Source organism: Hirundo rustica, chromosome 2 (genome assembly GCF_015227805.2).
Source record: "Hirundo rustica isolate bHirRus1 chromosome 2, bHirRus1.pri.v3, whole genome shotgun sequence".
Taxonomy (NCBI): Eukaryota; Metazoa; Chordata; class Aves; order Passeriformes; family Hirundinidae; genus Hirundo; species Hirundo rustica.
The window spans coordinates 2,870,701-2,891,819 of NC_053451.1; the positions used below are offsets into that span (position 1 = coordinate 2,870,701).

General features: G+C 42.2%; 1 long non-coding RNA gene across 1 annotated transcript in view; it reads left to right on the forward strand.

Moving 5' to 3' along the window:
* LOC120748851 (uncharacterized) overlaps positions 1-18,871 on the forward strand; it is a 32,226-nt gene extending 13,355 nt beyond the window's left edge. Inside the window, exons 2-3 of the long non-coding RNA XR_005699433.2 lie at positions 18,182-18,246; positions 18,535-18,871. This is a non-coding gene — a long non-coding RNA (uncharacterized LOC120748851). The remainder of the gene's footprint in view (positions 1-18,181; positions 18,247-18,534) is intronic.
* Positions 18,872-21,119: the final 2,248 nt, after the last annotated feature.

A 21,119-nucleotide genomic window follows, 5' to 3' on the forward strand; every position in this document is an offset into this window, starting at 1 on the left:
GTGCCCCATGCTGCTCGTTCCTGAGCCCCTGACTGTCTTCTGAGACAGCAGAAGGAGAGGGGGAGGAGGGGGGGTGAGGTCGGAGCAATTCCCGCGCCTGCACGCTTCGGGAGCTGGCTGCGAGCTGTGTGCCGGCACACTGCAAGCTGCAGCTCCCCTCGTTCTGGAAATGCCCTGATCAAAGGCTCTCTGTCAGTATCTGATTAAGAGCCATGTAAGAGTGCTGAAGACATTTCCTTCTGGCTAACAGCTCTGATTACAGGGGGCTCCTGGAGCGAATTTCCCTGCTAGCAGACAGCCTTGTCTCCAGGCTCCACCTGACGCTCTAGGGTTTCTCGATGCCACGGCTTCCTGTTGTTGAAGGCTACTATTCATTCACAGCTTGTAAATCAGTGGCTTGTAAATCAATGGATGAAAAAAACTACTGTTGGAGAAGTGTTCCTCAGCAAATTCCTCTCCCTCCCCCAGATATTTGTTTTCCCAGGGTGTACAGTCCATGATCATGGAAAAATATTTTAAAATTCAACATCTGTAACTAATGATAGAGGTGGAAATGAAAGTCCATACCTTCTTCATTACCTAGGAAATTCGCTGTTTTAATGTGATTTCTTTTTTTCATTATTTAGGATCGGGTTTATTTTATAGGAGAGCCAAATTAACATTTTTATTGCTAATAAGCAATAGACTCTCATCTTTACAGTAACCCTCAGAATGGCTGAAAGCTTAATGTAAGCAAGAAGCAGAGGAGAGATTTGGGGTTGCTTAGCTCTGAGTTTCCTGCAAAAAATGATTGAAACAGTGTTAAGGAGCTCTGCCCTGATGAATGCATCCAGGTGAACCCCAGCAGCTGCTACTACTGCAAAGAGCACAGAGCTTCCAGTGAGGATCTCTCTCAGGGGCTGGAGAACTCCAGGAAGCAATGATAATTAGAGGACAACATTTGGTAGCCAAACCTCAAGAAGCACACACCCTTCGAAACAGAGCAGGCTCAAACTGAATTACTGCCAGACGTGCTGCTGATCTGGTGTAACACTGAGAAATGTGCTGTGCATGTAATTTGGAGCTTTAACTCCTTTCTCTGTCAGCAGGCAGCGTTGCCTGCTGGCCCGTGTGGCTCGTGGCGTGCCTGCAGGAGTTTTGCTGGGGCAGATTTGAAGAGATCTCAGTATTTAATCCCAATTGGCACCTACGGAGCTGACTTTAGGACCCTCCCTGCCCCTCAGCCCAATGTGCTCCTGTCCTTACTCCAACCAGTGTTTCTCCCACGTGCCTCAGGAGAAGAACCTGGCCCTCTGTGCTGTGCTCACCTCTGGCATGGTGCAGATGCAATCTCTGCAGGTCCTGAATAAACTCTGCAGCTGATGTTCCCAGCTTCCCTTTGCTTTTTAGCCAGAGTGGCCTATTCCAGCCACAAAAAAAAAAAAAGTAATTTTCAATCTAAGCTCATTTAACATGTACCAGATGGGGTTTTTTTTTTGTACTGAGCCCGAGAACAAGGCAATGACTGGAGGAAGGCCATGAGAGAGAGATAGAGAGAACTGCTGCAGCCACAGCTCTGAAAAAATCCATGGGATTCTGTAGGGGGAAGATAGGATAAAGATGGTCTAGAGATCTATCGAAGGAGCTGAGGCAAGAATTGAGGGAACATGAAAAGTAGTAAGAACCGATGTAAGAAAAGGGAAAGTTTGAAAAGAAATATAATTTCGTTCACTGAAAAGCTAAAATATATGACTTAACTTCCTAAAGAGCAGGGGAGCAAACTCCCTTTTCTATCAAAGTAGATGATACAGTAGCCAGGGAAATGTCTGAAAATGTGTAGGGCAGGAGTAAAAAAGTTATGGTCAAGAGATAAAAAGGGGGAGGGGGGAAAGAATAATTCTGCTTTAACTCTAATCATCACACCATTAATTCTGAACTTAAAAAAAAAAATACTTGCTGTGTTATTACTCTTGATGATGTGGTTAGTTAGTTATGCACTTTATGTTACTTGTTGCCGTGAGAAAAATGTGTGAGTGTGTTTTGTAGTAAGAGCTGAGATGCGAGAAAATGTGTTTCCTAAAGTGTACTGACAGCTTGCAGAAGAGACTGGGCTAGCAAGAAAACCTCAGCCATGGAAAGAATAATGTGCCTAATATCAGTTCCTGGAAGTGTTGTCTCTGAAGGAGCTCTGTCTTTGCACAAGGATAACCTATTCAGGGACTGCATGAATCTCTTTGGATTTGTGTTCCTAATAAAAACAGGTCAAAATTATTTTATTAAGTGAAATCAGAATTGAGCTTGACGTATAAAATATTTGTGTGAGGTTTTTCTGATCTCTATAACTCCTAGTTTTTATACTCATTTGCATTTCTCAGTTTTAATGGAGAATAAGTAAAAGAATGCTAAAATGTCTTAAATTAAGGGTTGCTTTTGCAGCATTTCCACTAGAAAAAGCTAGAAATCTGGTGTCCTATCCAGCTCTATGTGACCCAGAGGGTACCTCAGCTTCTGCGTCTCCGCACACACAAAATTCCCAGACAGGTTTTCCAACAACCACAAATCGATGGAGAAGGCTTGTTTGCCAGTTTTCTCCCCCACAGCTCCTCAGAACTTCTGAAAACAATTGCTTTTATTGCTTTTACACTTAGGAGTAACTTTTCCTTCAGATGAGCTCAGACTCTGAGCCCTGTGACACCTGACCCTTCAAAATCTGCTCATTCACCTGAAAGTGTTGGCTTGGAACCAGGCTCTTTATTCATCTTTATTCAGTGTTTTGCTGTCCCAGTGAAATGCTTTGCTCCTCTCAGGAATGTTGCAACTTCTACCTGAAGCTTCTGTTACTTTTCAAAATCGAACTTCTGGACATAAATTCACATAGAAGTAATTTATTTTGAAGGCATTTTAATAGGCTTAGGTACTAATTAGTTTCGATTTCTTGATTACAGTCTTTAATCATTTTGTGGCTGGTCACTTGACCCTAATGACTCAATATTTCCAATTTGATTAGGAAGCTATGGGCACTGCTAGCACAAGTTGCCTGGATATAAACTCTTTCTGGAAGACCCTTTAGAAAAAATGTCCAAAGAATAGCTGCTCAGATCCATCATTTCCCTCTTATTTGTGCTGGGTGCTTTCCCAATTTTGTAACCAAGGGGTTGTGGTAGGCCTGATGGATGCTCCTTCCTTTTTGATGTTGTCTGGGCATGGCTGAGACTTCATCACTGAGAAGGAGACCTGCCTGAAATTACTGGGCCTGTCCTCATGATGAAACTTGTTCCTAGAAAGGGACATTAATAAGCCAAGCTTAATATTAGTGAGCAGCTCCAGTATGCCCATTCTATTCTGGGAGTCATGATGCAAACCTCGTTCTGCTCTGTGTGACTGGGGAAAAATTCAGCATTTAATTTTCCCCTGGTTCCTGCTGCATCTCTTATTTCTGTAAATAGAAGGAACAAAAAAGCCCAGTACATAACTCTTTTTAGCATCAAGTCAATTGATTTTTTGGTTTCCCATGTGTTCTTCAAATTTTTTCTATTTCCTCTTGTATGTGTGTCTTTTGCTTTTTCACGCCTCTGCTTTTGACTTTTTTTTTTCCTGTCAAACACCATTTTTTAAATTTGTGTCATGTTTCCTTCTCCCTCCTTTCCTGCCCCCTGAAGTCTCCGCTGCTTTTAACCAGGGTCTGGTTTAATCATTGCATTAGCTAAAACTTGCATAAGCAGAGATGATCTGTAACATTAATGGCAAACAAATCCTGTGGTATATCCCACTTTCCTTTTCCTTTGCTGTTGGAGCTTGGATATGGAAGGGATAGAAGGCATTTGCCCCAGAACCTCTTGTGCTGACCTTGTGCAAGTTGGATGAACTTAATTGTACTACAAAATGTTCAAATCCAGGCAAAGCTGTGGAATCTAAGCACTTGTTATAGATATGAAGAGTGTTAAAGCCTTTCAGAAATTGTTTTTTTTAAAAAATATAGTAACTCTGGAATGTGATTTATTGGAGTCTCCATAATCGTTTAATAAGTAATTTCAAAGCCTTAAGTGGCTGAAGATTTTTTTCAGAGGTACCAATTGCCTTAATTTTTGCCCAAATCTCTATTTAAAATGTTAGTGGAGAACCTGAAAGCTGCAGATGGGGACATTTGATTTCTTTGCTTCCAGCTAGTGTGGAGGCAGCAATCTCTGAAAGCAAGGTTGAGGAATTATTGTACACTATAACTAAGCTTAACATCTCTCCAGTTCTATAAGGAGAGAAAGAGATACAACCAGTAATTGGCTAGTGGTCCTTGTGATGTGATAGCCAAGATGAAAAACTGACTGTAACTGCAAATCGGTGTTGGGAGCCCCTGGGAGGTATAAAACACGTATTTTCCAAGGTGCTCAAGGATGTTCAGGCAAGGTGTGTGTGTATCTGTTTATACATAGATTTTTTCCCTCTATCTTTTTTTCTCTATGAAGCTGAATCAGAAGTGGTGATGAGAATGTGGAGAAGAAAAGTGATCAGCATTCATGGAACAGAGTTTAGACCATTGGGACTCTGGGCACTGGGTTTTAGTTTTGGTTGGATGCAGCACCAGTTAGAACAGACTTGTGGATCCTGTAGGGAGCTTTAGGAAAAGCTTTTGTAGGGAAATATTTGCTAAGTAATTGGTCTGTGATAATGGATGTCTCCAAAAATGTCTGCTGTGCACTAGAGAGAAAACCTTGGAGGGGAGGAGGGACACTTCCAGTCACCTTGAATGTGTGAAATATTAAAGCCTGATATATAAAGGACACAGTAAATGTTGATAAGAATTCATGAAGGCAATAAGTCTTCCTTTTCTATCATAGTCTACTTAGAGAAAAAAAAATATTGTTAGTTTGACAACAGTGTTTCCTCTATAGGTTCTTCATTCTCTTTTCAGTGCACAATGCTTGTCTCTGCAGTTGCTCGAGCAATAATCTCTTGGATGCATCACACAGGGTTCTCCCCTCTCTGGAGCTTGCAAGTCCCTGCACAGCAATATTTGTCCTTCAGGTGCATTCCTTTCACACCACTTCTTCCTGTCCCCAAAGGCTTCTTGGCCTTTTTTCCTCACCTGCTCCCCTGTAACCCCTCATGAGCTGTGTATCATACCTTCCAATCGTGGATTGATTATTTAAGTGGGAAAAAAACTCTTATTCAACATATTTCTAAATTAGGTCCCCGGGGGAGGAGGAGCAGGAATTTCCAGCTACCTATTCCCAACTGAAGTGCCTGTTTCTATTCTGGTGGTGTGTGTAAGTTTAAATGTCATTTATCTATAGGGAATTACAAGAAATTTATTGTGACAGGGCAGCTCCACCTCTAGGGATTAAAGCAAAGATTTAAAGTATTTATTTAAAGTATTTTTTTTCATAACTTCCATTTGTTCTGCATTTTATTGATCAGTTGAAGACCTTATAATGAGAGGGTGAAGAAATCAGTAGAGTTAGATCTTGGGTATGCAAAGTTTCCTGGCTTGGCTATAACCTGTTGTGCGGCTCCTCTCAATTTATTTTGCTTCCTTGTGCATATTGGAATCATCTCTTCAGTCTTTTAAGGTTTCTCTCTGAAAGTAGTGCAGAACACCTGCATGTTGTTACAAGAGAAAGAGAGGGAGTGACAAAGCTGAAGACGACATTCAGTGTTGGGAGCAATGTGGGTCAGCATCCTCTTTTCACAGAAGGATGCAGCAGCTATTTGTATAAACTTTTCTGGGTTGTTGGTTTTTTTGTTTTTGTCTAAGCATGTTGTCCATTCAATATTCCCAAATTTAAAATTTGCCATCAGCCTTGTTTCTGACTGCACTGATGGCACTGCTTTCAGTTGTGGTTTGTTTGTTTGACTTGTGGGTGAAACAACAGGGAGCCCACAGATGGCATCTTAATATTTAGGCAGGAAGAAGTCAGCACCAATGTCACGGAGGAAAGTGTTATAAATAGAAAATGTGTCTGCAGCAGAGCTAATTAACTTACAGTGAAGACACTAAGCAAGAAAACTGGTGCCAAATTCACGCAGGAATATTTTAAACTGACATTTCTCTCAGTCTTCAGAATAACTTCCACTCTGCTCCAGCATGAGGGAGTGTAAAGAAGCTGTGGGAAGCCTGATGGTGTGTTTCCAGCTCTTCTGAGCCTGGGTCCTGCCAAGTGAAGCTCTCAGTCGTGCAGCATGTGCTGGCAAGGGAGAGAATGCGTTCAGCTACCTCATAGCTTTCAGGGGCAGAAAGCATTCCCCTCACTCCTGGGGAAGTGCAGGGATGCAGTCCTGGTGAGAAGTTGTGCAGAACACTGTAATTCCTTCAGCGCTGAGGTGGGGCTGTAATCGAGTTAACCAACAACAACAGATGGATTTGTTCACTTGTTGGTTGGGCTTTTTTGGTTTTTTTTCCCCTTGGCACGCTTTAAGACCTGGATTTAACATCTCTGGTTAAATGATACTTCACCTTCCCTCCCACATCTGGCCCTTCCCTTTTGTGCCCCGGGTGCAAATGAATAGCTTGTCTGTTCCCTGTGCCTTGCCTTAAGCCTGAGATCTGTGGCATAATTTGGCTCCAGTTTGATAAGACACAGACACGAATTCAATCTGCTGTAACTAAACCTCACCATTTATAAATCTCTTGATGATACTGAGGCTTTAAGCAATTTTTCCTCTCTCTGATAGATGGGGCAGAGGCAGGTCTGGTGTGAATGCCAGCTAGACTGTGAGAATGCAGCACAATATTGGGTCAGGCGCCTGGTCAGCTATTTTTATATTTTTAAGTTGAATCAACACAAATTTCTTTCACTTTTCCAGCCTTCTTAATTTTTATGTAGTTGAATATTTCTTTTTCATGTTGACTTCAAGTATTCAGCTTTAATATCTAGAATTTTTTATTTCCCTCTTTGGTAATGGGAGGCTCTCAACCCTAATTCAAGGCATGGGTTTACATGATTTTGGAATAGCTGGGGAGACTTTCCAGGGCAATAAATCTCTTTCTGCTTGGAATAAATTCATTTATGGTGCATTGTCCTGAGTTTTGCAACAACGCGCTCTGGTAGCACTTGAAAAATAACCATGGGAAATATACAATTAAAGAGACTAAAAAGCCTTGGAAATCAATCTTCCCTCTTTTGACTTTAAGAATTTTTTTTCTATTGTTTAATTTACGTGTTCAGCTGTCTTCTTCAGCCACTCTAGTGAGCACGGTAAATGCAGCACCAGTCCTACTCTCTCTCTTTTAGCACTTGACAAAGTCGCTGTCTGTTGGACTTATCTCTGGAAATATAATTCGGGCCTCCTTATGCAATACTCTTGTTCAAATACACATTTTTTTCTCTCATGTTTTTTGGCCTCACTGAAATTTCCCTCCTTCTTCCCCCTCCTTTGCCTCTTCCCCACCTCCAGCTCCAGTCAAAAGCCATATGGACTCCTTCACTCTGAGCACTAACCTTTGATGAATATGCCCTTTATTGCTGCTCACTCCCAGAGTCTGCAAGGAGCAGGACTGATTTTGCAACTGGTTTATTTCATATCCTAAAATCATCCTGGGTAAGGAAGGATCACAGAAGTTCTGCATCTGAAAGTTGTTTTTCACCCGATGAACAAGTTCAGCAGAGTTAATCTCTTCATAAAGCCCAAACCATTCCTTGCTAATGAGAACCACGTGCACATCAAATAGCACAGGTCCTGGAGAAAATACTTTGATGCTCCAAATACAGAACATCTTCAGGTTAAATGTTACAGGAGACCCAGGGTGGTGGGAGAAAGTGGAGGTGCAGAATGGAAATGGGGTTTTGGGGATCAACTCGGGTCATTGTGCAGGGGCTTTGTGCTGAAGACAGCTCCAAGCTATCGCCAGAGCAAAGATCTCCAGAACTCATGTGAAGTGTATCTTTTTTTGGCTAACACCTTGCAATTGGAGGCCAGGAAAAATACCAGGGGTTTGGGGAATCGTTGAAGAAATGTTTCATACATAATTTAAGTTTTGAGGTGCTATCTTAAAGCTGATGTCATCGCTTGTGGTGTCACTCAGCACTGTTTTCCATTCAGAGTGTCAACCAGAAATGAGCTTGCCTTCAAACTGGAGTGATTTGTTTGGAGGAGTTCAGCCACCTCTCTCTTTTAGGGGGACTGACCAGGGATGGGGGGAAGGATGGAATAATAATCCCTTGTGACCAGGAGCACAGGAGGGGAAATCACCTCTGTGAGCAGACCATGTGCTGTGGCTGGTGGGTAAATGTGCATTTTGTGCATTTCTAACCAAGATTAATTACGTCTGCTCCGTTACTCTCTGCAGCACCGCGATGGGCACACAGCTTCACAAGTTCACCATTTGTGCATCTGAGTGTTTACGTGAAATGTTTCAGTTTTATTTCTGGCAGTAATTATTCTTTCGCTTCTAAGGACAGCTCTGACATTTATGTCTGTGTGAAAGGATGCACTCCCATTTTCTTTCACTTCTAATAGTTAGGCTGGTAGCTAATCTGTGTCAAGTAGTTCCCTGCAAATGGATCACTTTTCTGCTGGTGCCCTTAGCTTGGCATGGGGTGGCTTCTGGAGTTCCTGTCCTCACATGTCAAAGACAAAAATAACTCTGTGGGTTAAAATCAAGTACTAGGGCTGAATCCTCGGATATATTAGAATGGAAGATGTACATAGGATTTTAAAGGTGCCTTTCCACTCTTGCAGGTATTGAGAAGCCACCAGACCCCTGCATAAATGTTGCTGGTGGTTTTGTTTCTGTCACTCTGAAGGCTCTGTCCAGCACACCTGAGTTACCAGCGCAAAACTTGTCTGGCTCAGCTGTGCCTCGTTCTGCAGAGGAGCATGAGGGGGTGGATGTGGGGAATGTGTGCAGTGCTGAGTTCTTTGGACTGCATTCACCTTGGAGTTGCTTTTATTTATTTATTTATTTATTTCTGAAAGGTTGCAATGTGTTTTTAGCCCAGGTCAGGGCACGGCTGATGCTGTTCCTGCAAGCCCCTGCTACCTTCCTCTGTCTCCCTGACACTATCAGCCCACCTAAGGGAAGGAATTCTGTTAGCTACAGGAACTTAATCAGAACCTGTCCTTCTGCCATGTCGTAGCTCTTATTTTTAATTGTGCTGTGTGCATATGTAGCCTTTTTTTCGTTTGTTTGTTTTTAATCGATAACCGAAGGGTATTGCTCCCTTCTGACCCTTGCAGTGTCCCCTCCTGGGCTGGAGACAGTTCAGGTTGCAGAAGCTCCACCTGGAAGCCATCCTGCTGCTGCTGCTCCCCCTGCCTGCCCCGCAGGGAGTGAGAGCCTAATAGTTTACACGTGTATTCCAATTATTTCCTCCCTGCTTTCCAGCTCCGCTACCTGCCCTGCATCCATCACTGTGCAACAGCAGCTTTGGGTGCAGCACCCAGGCTGCATTAAAGCCCTGCTTGATTGATTCCTTATAAAGATTAAAGTTGCTGACATTTTTGTGCCCCGGCTCAGATAGCGCACGCTGGCTTTGATTATTCTCTGTTCCACCCCAATATAAATCTGAGTCAGTGGAGTTATGCAGATGCAAGGGGAAAATCAGATGTGCTGCCCAGGCCTTTTGATGTCACCAGCTGCCTGCTCTGATTTGCATCCATTGCTGCAGAAGGAAAACAGGAGCTCACCTTGTAAGCAATCACCCCAATTCAATAATTAATCTGGGAGTGCACAGTCTGTGTCACAGCTGGAATTGCTGTGCCAGGTTTCATCACTCTGCCTTCGTTTGTATCTCCCTGGTAACTGCCTGTGACGGGGAAACAATCAGTCGGTTTCCTTAACCAAAATGTTAAAATGGAAAACACATTAGGCTTTAGCTGCTAAAAGGGTTTTGGGGGTGAGATGGGGAGTGGAAAGGGTGTGGAAGCCTTGAAACAGTGATGCTCACTTTGACAATGTTGTTTTTATGCAAGCAAAGCCCTCCCAAACTCTTAATTTTTTTGTCTTCCTGCCACTGCAAATAATAAATTTCTTTTTCTGTCACTGCCCTGTGCTGTGTGGAAGGGCTTGTTCTCCAGGTGCAAAAAAGGGAAAGCATGTTTTATTGAGCACCTCAGTTCAAACCTCTGCAGTGCTGGCCCAAATGCCACGCTGGCTGTGGATCCCAGGCAGAAACTTCTACTGGTGTTTTCCCCTCAAATGATAGAGGAGGTCACCTTGCTTTCCTTTTTGTTGCCCATGGACGATTTTAAGGAGCCGAAGAAGCTGAGGGTTTGAGCTGCTGGGAATCTTGGGCACTGTACCACTGACAGTCCTGCTTCTAGCTCTGGTGTGGCCGTGATGTCTCCTGGGCACTTGCAGAGAGGTCTAAAATGACCCTGTGGTCTAAAGAGGAACAGTACTGTCAAAAGTTTGGAGAGAAGAGGTGAAGGTCTGGTCTAGGACCCAGTGTTTTTGGTCCACTCCTGTTCATACAATTGTTTCACTTCCAAATGGGAAAAAAAAAAAAAAATCCAATATCTATATCACTGTTTTTGCTGCTTTTTTTTGTCAGATTTTTTGTTTTGTTTTATTAATAAAGAAGGGGCAAGGAACCAACTTTTGTCAAGACTGGGACATCTCTGTATGTGCCCAAAGGTATAAACCCTTATAAAATCTAAAGATAAAACCAGAAAAGGCTGGGGAACTGAGACTCCCGTAGCTTGAGCCACAGATAATTATGAAATTTTTGACCCCCCAAGTTAAGTTTGGTTTGTGGGTATTCAGAATATGACTTAGTTTGAAACCTGGGTCCTAAGGGTTGCAGGAGCTTGTGGTGTTGTGACTGATAAGTGAGTGGAGGAAAGTCTGCCTGTTTCCTCACTCTCCCTCATCATGCACCTTTCTCCTCTGTCTTTTCTGATTCATGTTTCAAACCACAAATCACACAGAAAGATGCCCTCTGTAGGTCACTTTATGGAGCAGTGATTTACTTGCAGATGCTGCCCCAGGTACTTTTCTGTCAGTGTGTCTTAAATCTCATCCCTGTAGGAGCTGCAGGCTTCCAGCTCACCAGTTCCCTGCCATGGGCACGTCTATGGCTTCTGTTTATAAACCTGCATTACCATATTCTGTGTAATAGTTGCTTTTCATTATCTCTTTGCAATTTTCCAGCCCTCTACCCACCAAGGAAAAAGAGAAAAAATCAGGTCTTCATAAATTGTGAATAAGCTCCTGTCACTTGTGATCCATTGGTTTGTAGAAAACCATTAATTGTGATTCCTCCTCATTAATTCTGGCTATGAAGATCATGCAGAGCCCAGTGTTGCATTAAGCTTTTTATTGGTGAGAGGCAGCAGTAAGCCATGACCTTATAAAGCCTAGCAGTCAGTATTTTTATTAGTATATAAGATATGATGCATTATACCTGCCATTTCTGTGATTTTCATGGATGGCCCATAGCTCTTAGGAACTCGGTGCTTGACATTTAAGATGGATACAGCAGCGATTAATTTAAGAACACAAACTTCCTGGCTATTCTCATTATTGAATTAGCACAGTATTGTGAGCCACTTGCCTCCTGTGTGTGAGAAACAATTCATGAGCAGGACATCAATGTTAATGCTGTTATAACCTTTGCTGGGTTGGTTAGGGATGGAACACTTGATGAGATGCTTACATCTTCTGGAAAAAGTGCTCACTTCAGCCGGCTAAATTGACCTGATGCTTGGTGTAGTCATGGGGAAAATGTGCTTTGGGCACAGGTTATAACCTGGGCACTCTGGGATTCAGACTTGCTTGGAAAAAACAGGAACCTGGTAGTAAGATGGGGTCAGGGTAAAATCTACCCCTAGCCCCAGCAGCTGGAGGTTAGTGTCAATGAAAAGAATTATTCTGTTGCTTAGAGAACATACTTGGAAGTGTAATGAAACCTCTCAGCTGAGCTGGCATAGCCCAGCCATTTAAAAAAAAAAAAAACAAAGCAAAACACTTTTCTTCCAGTTTTACCCCAAACTGTAGAAATCTGTTATTGTTCCCACCCGTGTCTGAATATGAAAAATCCTCATTATTGAATTATGTCCCTTCAGAGAGGACAAGCAGCTGCATAAGAAACCCAACAGCCAGGAGTTTTACCTCCGTGTACTGAGAACAGCTTTGACATACAATAGATAAGAGAGGGGTTGGTTATTTTAGTGCCTGTGTTTGTCTTTGAAGCTATATCAGCAGCCCAAGAAAAGTTGACTCTGCTCTCACAGTGAGCCCTGCAGCTGCAGGCTTCATCTTTGGAAACCATTACGGGCTTTACCTTCTCTGTAGCTGCTTGTTTGAACTTCCTGGAAATGTTTGAAGGTACTGGAGGGGGATCTGGTGCACAAACTGACCTCAGGATCTGGAAAGCTGTCTGGAGCTGGAGGAGGAGCAGCTAAGCTTTCAGACCTATACTTAATCGTGTTTACTTTGTAGTATCTTTATCAAAAATGAGACCCGTTTTAAAGAACGAAGCTCCCTTATCCATATTTTGGATGAAGTTTTTAGAGTCAATGATCTGAATGCTGAAATAAATTAATTCAGATAACAGGAGCACAAGCTGCTGGGGAAATTGTCAGGTTTAAACTGGTCAGGATACAAACACTGTTAGTTTGAAAACTAAATAAAGGTTAAGAAGGTGGCTTAGCATGCACTAAGCAGGAATAACAATCATAAAGTGGTATTCAAATAGCTCTGCTGGGGGAAACTGCTAATTGTTCCTCTTGGGTAAAGAGGTAAAAGAGGACAATAGCCTCAGGCTAAAAAATTACAGCCCTAAGCCAGACAGAGACCTTCTGGCTGTCTCAGCAGCTGCTGTAGCTTTGGATTCAGCGGTGCCAAGAGTGCCTTTCCTGGGCATTCTCCTCCCCAGGAGGTCCAGGCTGTTCCACCCTGGTTCCATCAGCCCTGGACTGCGCTGCCCTGAGGCAGTGAGCAAGGAAAAGGGAGAGGGGGGCCAGAGATTTTGTTGTTTTTCCTCGTCTCCTTCCTCCCTGCTGTTCCAGCCCAGGCTCAGACACTGAGCTGGGCAGGGGCTGCCAGGACAGGAGAGTGAGGGTAGGTGCCTTGACGAGGAGCACCCTGGGCAAGAGAAAATTCTGATGTTGAACTATAAATAGCTCGAGAGATCCTGCTCCTTGACAGCAGGCTGCTCCTTAAAATTGGCAAATAAATTAATTTTATCAGGCTAAAATATAAACTTTCTGTCATCCTTGGTGTCTCAAAACCCTTTTTCTTTTGTTTTAAAAGGGCAGAAATTACTTCTAAGAGAGCTAGCACTGTCTGTGCAGAGCAGTGTAAAAGTGTAAGATCTATTATATCAACACTGTAAGTTTGGCCTGTTGAGTCTCTGCCTCAGTCTAATCTGGTGTGATGTATTCCCTAGATGCCATATGAAAAATGAAGAATTTGCCTCTTTAGAAACTGTTTCAGTCCTAAGCCAAGATATCCATAAAGCAGCAGCTACTGTTTATCCGCTTGCACGGAAACATCCGCGACGTTTTACACTTTTTGGATCCAGTTACAGCAAATGTCACAAGCTGAGTAACAAACCTCATTCCCAGAGCTCTGCCTTCGTTATTGATGGTGCCTTTAACAAACAGGAAAACAAGTCAAGGGGGTGGGAGTCTGACCTCCACTTTGATCTCAAAGTGCAGTGGGGAAGAGCAGAGGGATGGAGGAGGACATTGGCAGGACAGCTTCTGACCTTGTGTCCGAAGACTGCCAAAACTCCACAGGTTTTGGTGGGGTTTTTTGGTTGATAAATGAAAGAGCTTTTAAATACACTGCTGTTGCCATTTGTTCCCCTTGCTGTTGCCTCACACCGGAGTTGTGGTGGGTTCCAGGTGATTTCTCTCAAGCCCTGGATGGAACTCTCTGCTGACAGGGAAATCTCTGTACTGATTCATTCACTGTAATATTCATACCCTTCTGATCCTCAGGAATTAAATGAACCTTTACTGGCTCTTCATCCACAGTATATGGTGTTAATTTATCAATCTAATTAGTTCTTTATACGTCTACTGGAGATTCTGTTTGGGAAGGAGGAGTGGAGCTGGGAGATGATGTGGGAGTTGGACATGGAGCTCTTTCTGACAGCAGAAACCAAGCTTTGTCTGCTCAGGGAATATCCTCAAACACCCCACAATGCATACATGGGGCTTGGTTCATGTCAAACAACCAAACTGTTCTGGCTTGGAGAGCAGTAGGAGCAGGGATTGTTATTCCTGGGAAATTGGACGAAAGTGTAGGTTATTCTGATTTCATCTGTGAAGCTGATGCCTGACCCTGTGAGGGTTGGTCTGCAGATTCATTTCTTTCCTCTAGAAGGAGGTCTTCTACTGTAAAGGCTGTCTTTAGCACTATGTGCTCTTACCCTTCTGAGCCATCTCTGTGTAATATTTGAACCTTTTGGGCTGGGAAATGTTGCAAAAATCATAAAGATATTTGTGGCCGACAGTGAGCTGCTGATTTGCCTCTTCTGTTTCAGCCAGTGCTCCCTCTGTTGTGCTTACCCAGAATATTTGAGCATAAAAGAATTGTGTCTTCCATTTGTTGTGGTAATAGGTAATTGAAAGACTAAAATAAATGTAGTATTCTCAAAAAAGATCTTGGGAAAACCAACAGCCTATCTTCAGCATTCTGGCAGCCAGTGTTGTATTTATTTTTCTTTGCTCTAAGTCAAACTGTGACTTCTCTCGGCAGAAGGAAGCCAAAAGCCTGGATTGGGGTGGTTCTGTGAATAGCTGAAGCATTGAAGGCATTCAAATAAGAATGTTTTGCCCAGCTGTTTGGGAGAATATGCCGCATAATTGGTGAACCATAAACGAAGTGACTATTGGTGAGCACAGCTGTCATTTCTATAGTCAGACTTGATGGGAAATGTGGGAGTCACTTGTTATGAAAATCTGGTGGTTCTGTTTTGTCATTCTTAATGTGCAGGCTTCCAGAAGAATCTAGATTTCTCAAACAAACACAATGTGCCTGTCTTTTGCGCAGGAAAAGCTGTAATCACTTTCCTCATTGAGACATGGCACTGTTTCTTTGTGGGTGCTAAGGGAAGTAATCAAAGCAAAGTTAATTGGGGCTTTTGAATGTGGGCTGGCGTTTTTTGGGGGGATTTTTTTTTTTTTGGTGTTTTGTTTTTGTTGTTTTGGTTTTTTTTTAATGAAGATAGAAAATAATTTTTAAAATAAGCATGTATCTTAGACATAAATCATTCAGGAATCAAATTTTTAGAACTTGATGTGCTGAAAGGACCAGAAATAACTTCTTGGGTCATATCATTGCCAGATATGAGCTACTTTGCTGAGGTGGTGAAATAATAAAAAACTGGTTCAAAGTAGGAATCTGTCAATTGGAGGAGCTCCCTAAACAAGATATGCTGTAGAAGTTGTAATGGATTTCTTCTGCTGGTGTTGTGATCCTCCAGCCAGAAAAAAGGGGGAGAGTTTCTTGACAGATAGGCCTGTTCCACCTCGAGGGATGGGTGGAGGAGAACTGGCTGTTCAGCTGCTGGTATGAGGGCTCTTCTGCCTTCGATAAAGCCATGTACCACTAATTCATCTGACCTCCTCGAGACCCTCCCAATTAGACAGGTTGAATTTTTTGGGCGAGTGGGGATTGAGCTCCGCTAGCTGGATGTGCCCGAGTACCCTTCTACTTTGAACTCCCCAGGGGAAATTAAAGGCTTCCAAAAGTGAAGAGGCAAAGGTAAGGGTTAACACTTTGTCATTCCTTACCACGGTCCCTTTGTGTCCAGCTGAGATCTCTGCTGGCCTCAAAATTACCAATAAGTGACCAGGGAAAAGGGAAAAAACTCTTCTCCCCGTGTTTCTGTCTAGGAGGGACTGTATCTCTATTATAATATTATAATGTAACAGAAATAAGAGCAGAACACCACCAAACACTGCACAGTAAGAAATCCCGAATGAAGATTGTCTTCAGCTTGTGAAGATGTCTCGAGGGTTTTTTGTTGGTTTTCTGTTTGTTTTTTAATCAAAGACTAGAACTTGTAATATTAAGCTAAGCTATAACTTTTTTTTTTTTTTCCAAAAAAAAAAAAAAAAAAAAAAAAAAAGAAAACAAAAACCACACACACCCTCAAATTCCCTGAAAATTGGGAATGGGACTGTGAAGACTTTTAATATTAGTCTTCCTTTAAAAGCCCACAGGCAGCATCCCAGGTAGCTGTGGAGGAGACCTGATGAGAAACATGTGAGGTGAACCTCTTTGAATAATGATGCCATCTGCAGGAGTTTCCCAGCCATCAGCCCTTGTCCCAGAAGACCATTTGTACTTCACAGCATTAATATTCATTAGGTGTAACACCATATGTTGCACAGCAGGATGCATTGCCAGCAGACTGTTTGTCATAAAGCCAGATTTAATAAAGCATTGTAAAACAAACATTATGATGATAAATACAAAATGACAGGGCTAATTAAGAGAATCTTAATTGCCATTTTTCCATAATAACATTTGTTTAGTGTGTATCTGTCTTGTGCTGGTACCTTCCTTGTACAGCTTCTCACTCTGTATTAGTTCCATAAGGGAAGCTGTGCCCTGGATGTTTTAAGGCACTTAATGTTCTGTTGCAAGAAATAAATTCAAGATCAATGGATTGTTGCTAGACTATAGATGTGCATAACCATCCACCTCCAATCCTGACGAGTGCAAAGAGATCCAGCCCTGAAATGTAGATTTCAGAGGGGCGTGAGTTTTTTTGGGGACAACTTAATGTCCCCTCTTGAGGGAATGATTTGGCAGTGCAGCAGTCGCATTTCTTTAGACAGGCCCTGTGCAATCCTTTTACGGGAGGAGAGCTTTCCAGGGAACAACTTGGATACCCACGGCAATTTTCACATTTCGTTGTGCAGACTGAAAGGCCTCTTTTTTTGCTTCCTTCACTAGGGTAGGATTTCATTATTGCTCCAGTGCCCTACACTGGTGACTTCATGGGAGAGGAAGGGATTTAAAGGATGTGAAACAATATTGTGAATTAATGCAGGGAAGCGACATCTATTTTTCTTCTTGCTATTACCTTTTTATCATAGCAGTTGCTGCCAGAGTATCAGGAAATTAACATATCCATCTTCAAACCTGTCAAGGTGGCGAGTTACAAAACTTTCAGAAAATTCTTGTAGAAGGGAGATGAAGAAATAAAATCCTATACTATGCAATGTATATATTCATACAGTTTCCTGACTTTTACATGAGGAAGACAAAAAAATCATGACTCGAAGGCCACAGCAAAACTCATATGGGAGGTTTGCCCATCGTAGTTGGGGTTGTAATTGGATTTTTAGTGTTCATCTTGGTGAGGTTTCCTCTCCCACAGGTGTCATTTTCTTCTGTAATGTGGCTTTGGGGTTCTGCCTCTGTGTACTATTTTTTTTGTGAGTATAACCAAAACCAGGTACAAAATCAAAAGTCAGAGGGAAGCAAAACCCTGACTCATTGAGTCCAGTGACATATTTTGAATTTTACCACCACGTCTTTCTGCCCGGATCCCTTAAAGCTGTCAGGCATTTCACAAAACAAGCTATCCCTAGGGACTAAAAAGGGTCCAAAAGCTTATCATTCATTAATTCATTTTGGAAATATGTCTTCTGCTATTGTACCTTGGATGGAATTTTTAATGTACCTTGACTTGTAAATTTTGAAATAGTAGCATTTCAGAAACTGGATGGTGCTTGCTTTTTTGTTTGGGGTGGTTTGGTGTTGCTGTTAGCTGTGCTGTTGACCTTTTTTATTATTTTATTTATTTTATTATAAAACTGTAACCAAAACAGAGAATAAGTTTGATAATTCTTGAGCTATAAGAAGTTTTTTTGTCTGGTGTTGTGGGTTGGTTTGTCTGTTGTGGATTTTTTTTTGTGTTGTTTTTGAGGTTTTGGTTGGTATGGAGGTTTTTTCAATATGAATAGGTGAAAAGGACTTCTTTCCTTCTGTGGACATTTCCTGGACTGTAATTTACAGCCCTTCCCTGTCTCCCACCTGGATCATCTCCCAGCAGTACCTTATATAGTGCTTTATTCTTGGTTTTCTCGCTGAGTACTGCTTCTTTCTGTACCCTTGGGTTTTGTCTACACTGCTCATGTTTCAATGTTCTCTCCTTAGCACACATAAATCATCAGTGAAGGATTTTCTAGCTTTATTCTGGTTCTGGTGTGTGTATGGGGGGTTGAACTACTTTCACTCTAGGTTTTAAACTTATTTAAAGCTATTACTCCTTCTCTTTGCTTCCTGTGCTTTCTTCAGGTGGCTGTTGGGTGTTTGACATGGCCTGTGATGATCAACTCACTTTACATCTTCCAGAGTACGAGGTGAGCAAAAGGTCCACCTCCACCTTGTGTAGTCTCAATAGGTCTCTTCACAAATGAAGAAAAAATGCTCAAAAATTATATTAAAAAAAAAAACAACAAACCCCAGTAGATGTCAAAGTTGTACCACTAGGGAAAAAAAAAGGCACATAGGCTTTACTTGAAACGCTTCTGCAAGAGGCACTGAATGGCAAAGAACCAAATCATGGTATTGAAATCATCCGGGGACTGTGGAGAGAAGTGGGATGGGCAGGACAAATTAATGACTGAGTGCTTTCCCTTGCTCCAAAGGATGGCCAGGGCACTCCTACTCTGGAGCAGGGAAGATGAGGTAACTGCAGCAAGGTGCTGAAGTGGAGCGATTTTTGGGAAACTGGAGATGGAATCTCAAGGGGCATAATGAGCCATCTGATCCTGCTCAGAAACGGTGAATGCTGGGTTTAAAACCTGCATCTTCATCTGACAGCTGTAAAGACTTTAAAATATTTGTATTGCAATGCTTTTAGGAGCAATTTTTACCCTTTATGACATCAAAATTTTCATGGCCAAGGGGCAAAAATGATAGATTCACAGACTGTGGTTTAGGAAAGTGGTTCAGCACCTTGGGAGTTGAGCGGTGAATAAACATACGGAGTTCCTCATGTGTTTTGTGCTACTCTAATTTATTCCAAGTAGCAACCATACTTTTTTCTGTCCTCACACTTTCCCCTGGTGATGTGATCGAAAACGGAGAGGCAGATGTTGGATTTAAGGTGCTATTCTGGGCCTTCTGACATCAGTGGGATTTCTTTATTTGGAGAGGGGAATACGTACTCTTCTATTGTGGGCTGGAAGCTCGTTTGTGGTTGTGGCCCATTTGTGTGTGTTTTTAGTAGTTTCATATTGAAGAATCCCAGTGTGAGTTTCCTCTATACAAAAGATTATCTGTCTGTGAGCGGTGACTTAGCAAAATCTTCTCAATTCTTGCCCTGTTCAGTAATACCATGTTAAGAACAGATGAGCGGTATATGCTAAGGATGGATTCCTGGGAGCTTCTAGAGAAAATATTTTCAGTACATCAGTGTTTCTTGTTTGTTTTGACACCTTTGTCATATTAATCTCTTGAATAAGTGACAGCAGGTATGGCTGATGTTTTTTATGCTTTAACACACCAAAGCTTTCAAAACAGCGGGACAAAAGAAAAAGAAAAAAATAGATTTTTGCCTTTCTATAACAACTAAGAAAAGTTCTGCTGAATGTACCTTTGGCTAAAAGATCTGTGACAAACTTTTCAATGAGTGACTGAGGATAATTAAAAGATTAACAACTGGGTGCATGAAAGCATATAGGGCCTGGGCAATAAATAACATTAAAGAAATGAGGGAGGACCACTGCAGCAGTGATCCTGTTCTTCGATTGGAGGCCTCAAAATTCACATCAATAGATGGGATTTAAAAACAAACAAAACCCCAAACAAATAGAAACCTAGATAAAGATCAGACCTCAATACTATTGAAGTGCTGTGCACGTCTTTCAAGAAGAATTAACCTTATTTCCCTCATAATACTAATGTGTGTTGCCATCTGGGTAGCTCTGAAGATCACAGAAATGTCCCCTCTCTTCCTCCTCGCTGCTGCAATGTCTGTGACATCCAGACTTTGCACCAGCACAGGCCTCGCCTCCAGAGGAGGTGGAAGACTTCATTTGTTAAAAGGCCACCAGGAAAATTGATATAAAATGCAATTTACTAAGTCGGGCTCAAAAAGTCCGAGTTGCAAACAGATGGACGCTACAGGAATTATTTGGGAGACAGGAGTGGTGCCGGACCCTTGTTTAGACTCGGTGCTGCTGCTCTGACACTGATTAATGATGTTGGAGAGCTGTTAGATGGCCATGGCTGGCTGAGCTGGTGGTGCAAAAGCTCATTTGCTTCCTAACTGGGCTTTTGGAATGGGGGAAGAGTGGTCCTTGCTGAGCAGCCCCTCAGGAGTCACCAAGAAGAGATGCCCTGGCCACTGGACAGGTCTTGTTGGTCGGAGGGGAGTCTCTTCCACTTCTCCACTGCCAGCTTTTGGCTCAGCACAGCTTCTAAAACACCTGGCAGCACAAGCAAGCAGCGAGCAGTACTCCAGCTTGTTATTTCCAAGGGCTCCAAATATAAATCACCTTTGCCAAACGAGAGTGGAGTGAAACATGATGAAACGGAGCAGGTATCTGAAAAGATTTTATAAAGATCTTTGGGTTGTTTATTTTCAAGCCAGCTGAGGAGAATGAGAATAAAGCATCCATCTGGGAAGGCTAGGAGAATAAAGTACCCAGAAGTCAGGCTTAGGGTTCATAAACATCTTCTGCAGCTATTAGCTTAATTTAAAAAAAGTATCTTGAACATTAGCGAGGGGTTTGCACCCAGAGAAGAGAAGGAGCGCTGTAAGAAAGCTTTTCTGAGCTACACTAAACCCTTCTTACCACCAAGAAGAAATGCCATCAGTTTGTGACTAGCTTTTTAAATTACTCAGGACCAGCCATGGGGATTTGGATTAAGGTTTACACACAGACATTCTGTGCGAAGTTTCAGTGTTGGAGTGACACGTTAAAAACAAGAGCTGTGTCGTGTGATTATAGGACATGAAGATGTGTGCTAGAAAAGGAAGGAGAGGCAGGAAGATAAAAATCATGATTAAATTTAGGAAATAACTGTGAGCTTAAGTGTCTACATGCAAGAAATGAGGTTAGGAAGGAACTCCTAAAGGGCATAAAATAGATGCAATTATAAATCAGTGTTAAATGAAAATATTTAAGACCTCAAATGGTACCAGTGAGAGCCAGACTATTGTTTCCTCACTCTAAAATTAGATTTTATACACATAGTGGACACTTGCTTCATTTTTAATTTCCTC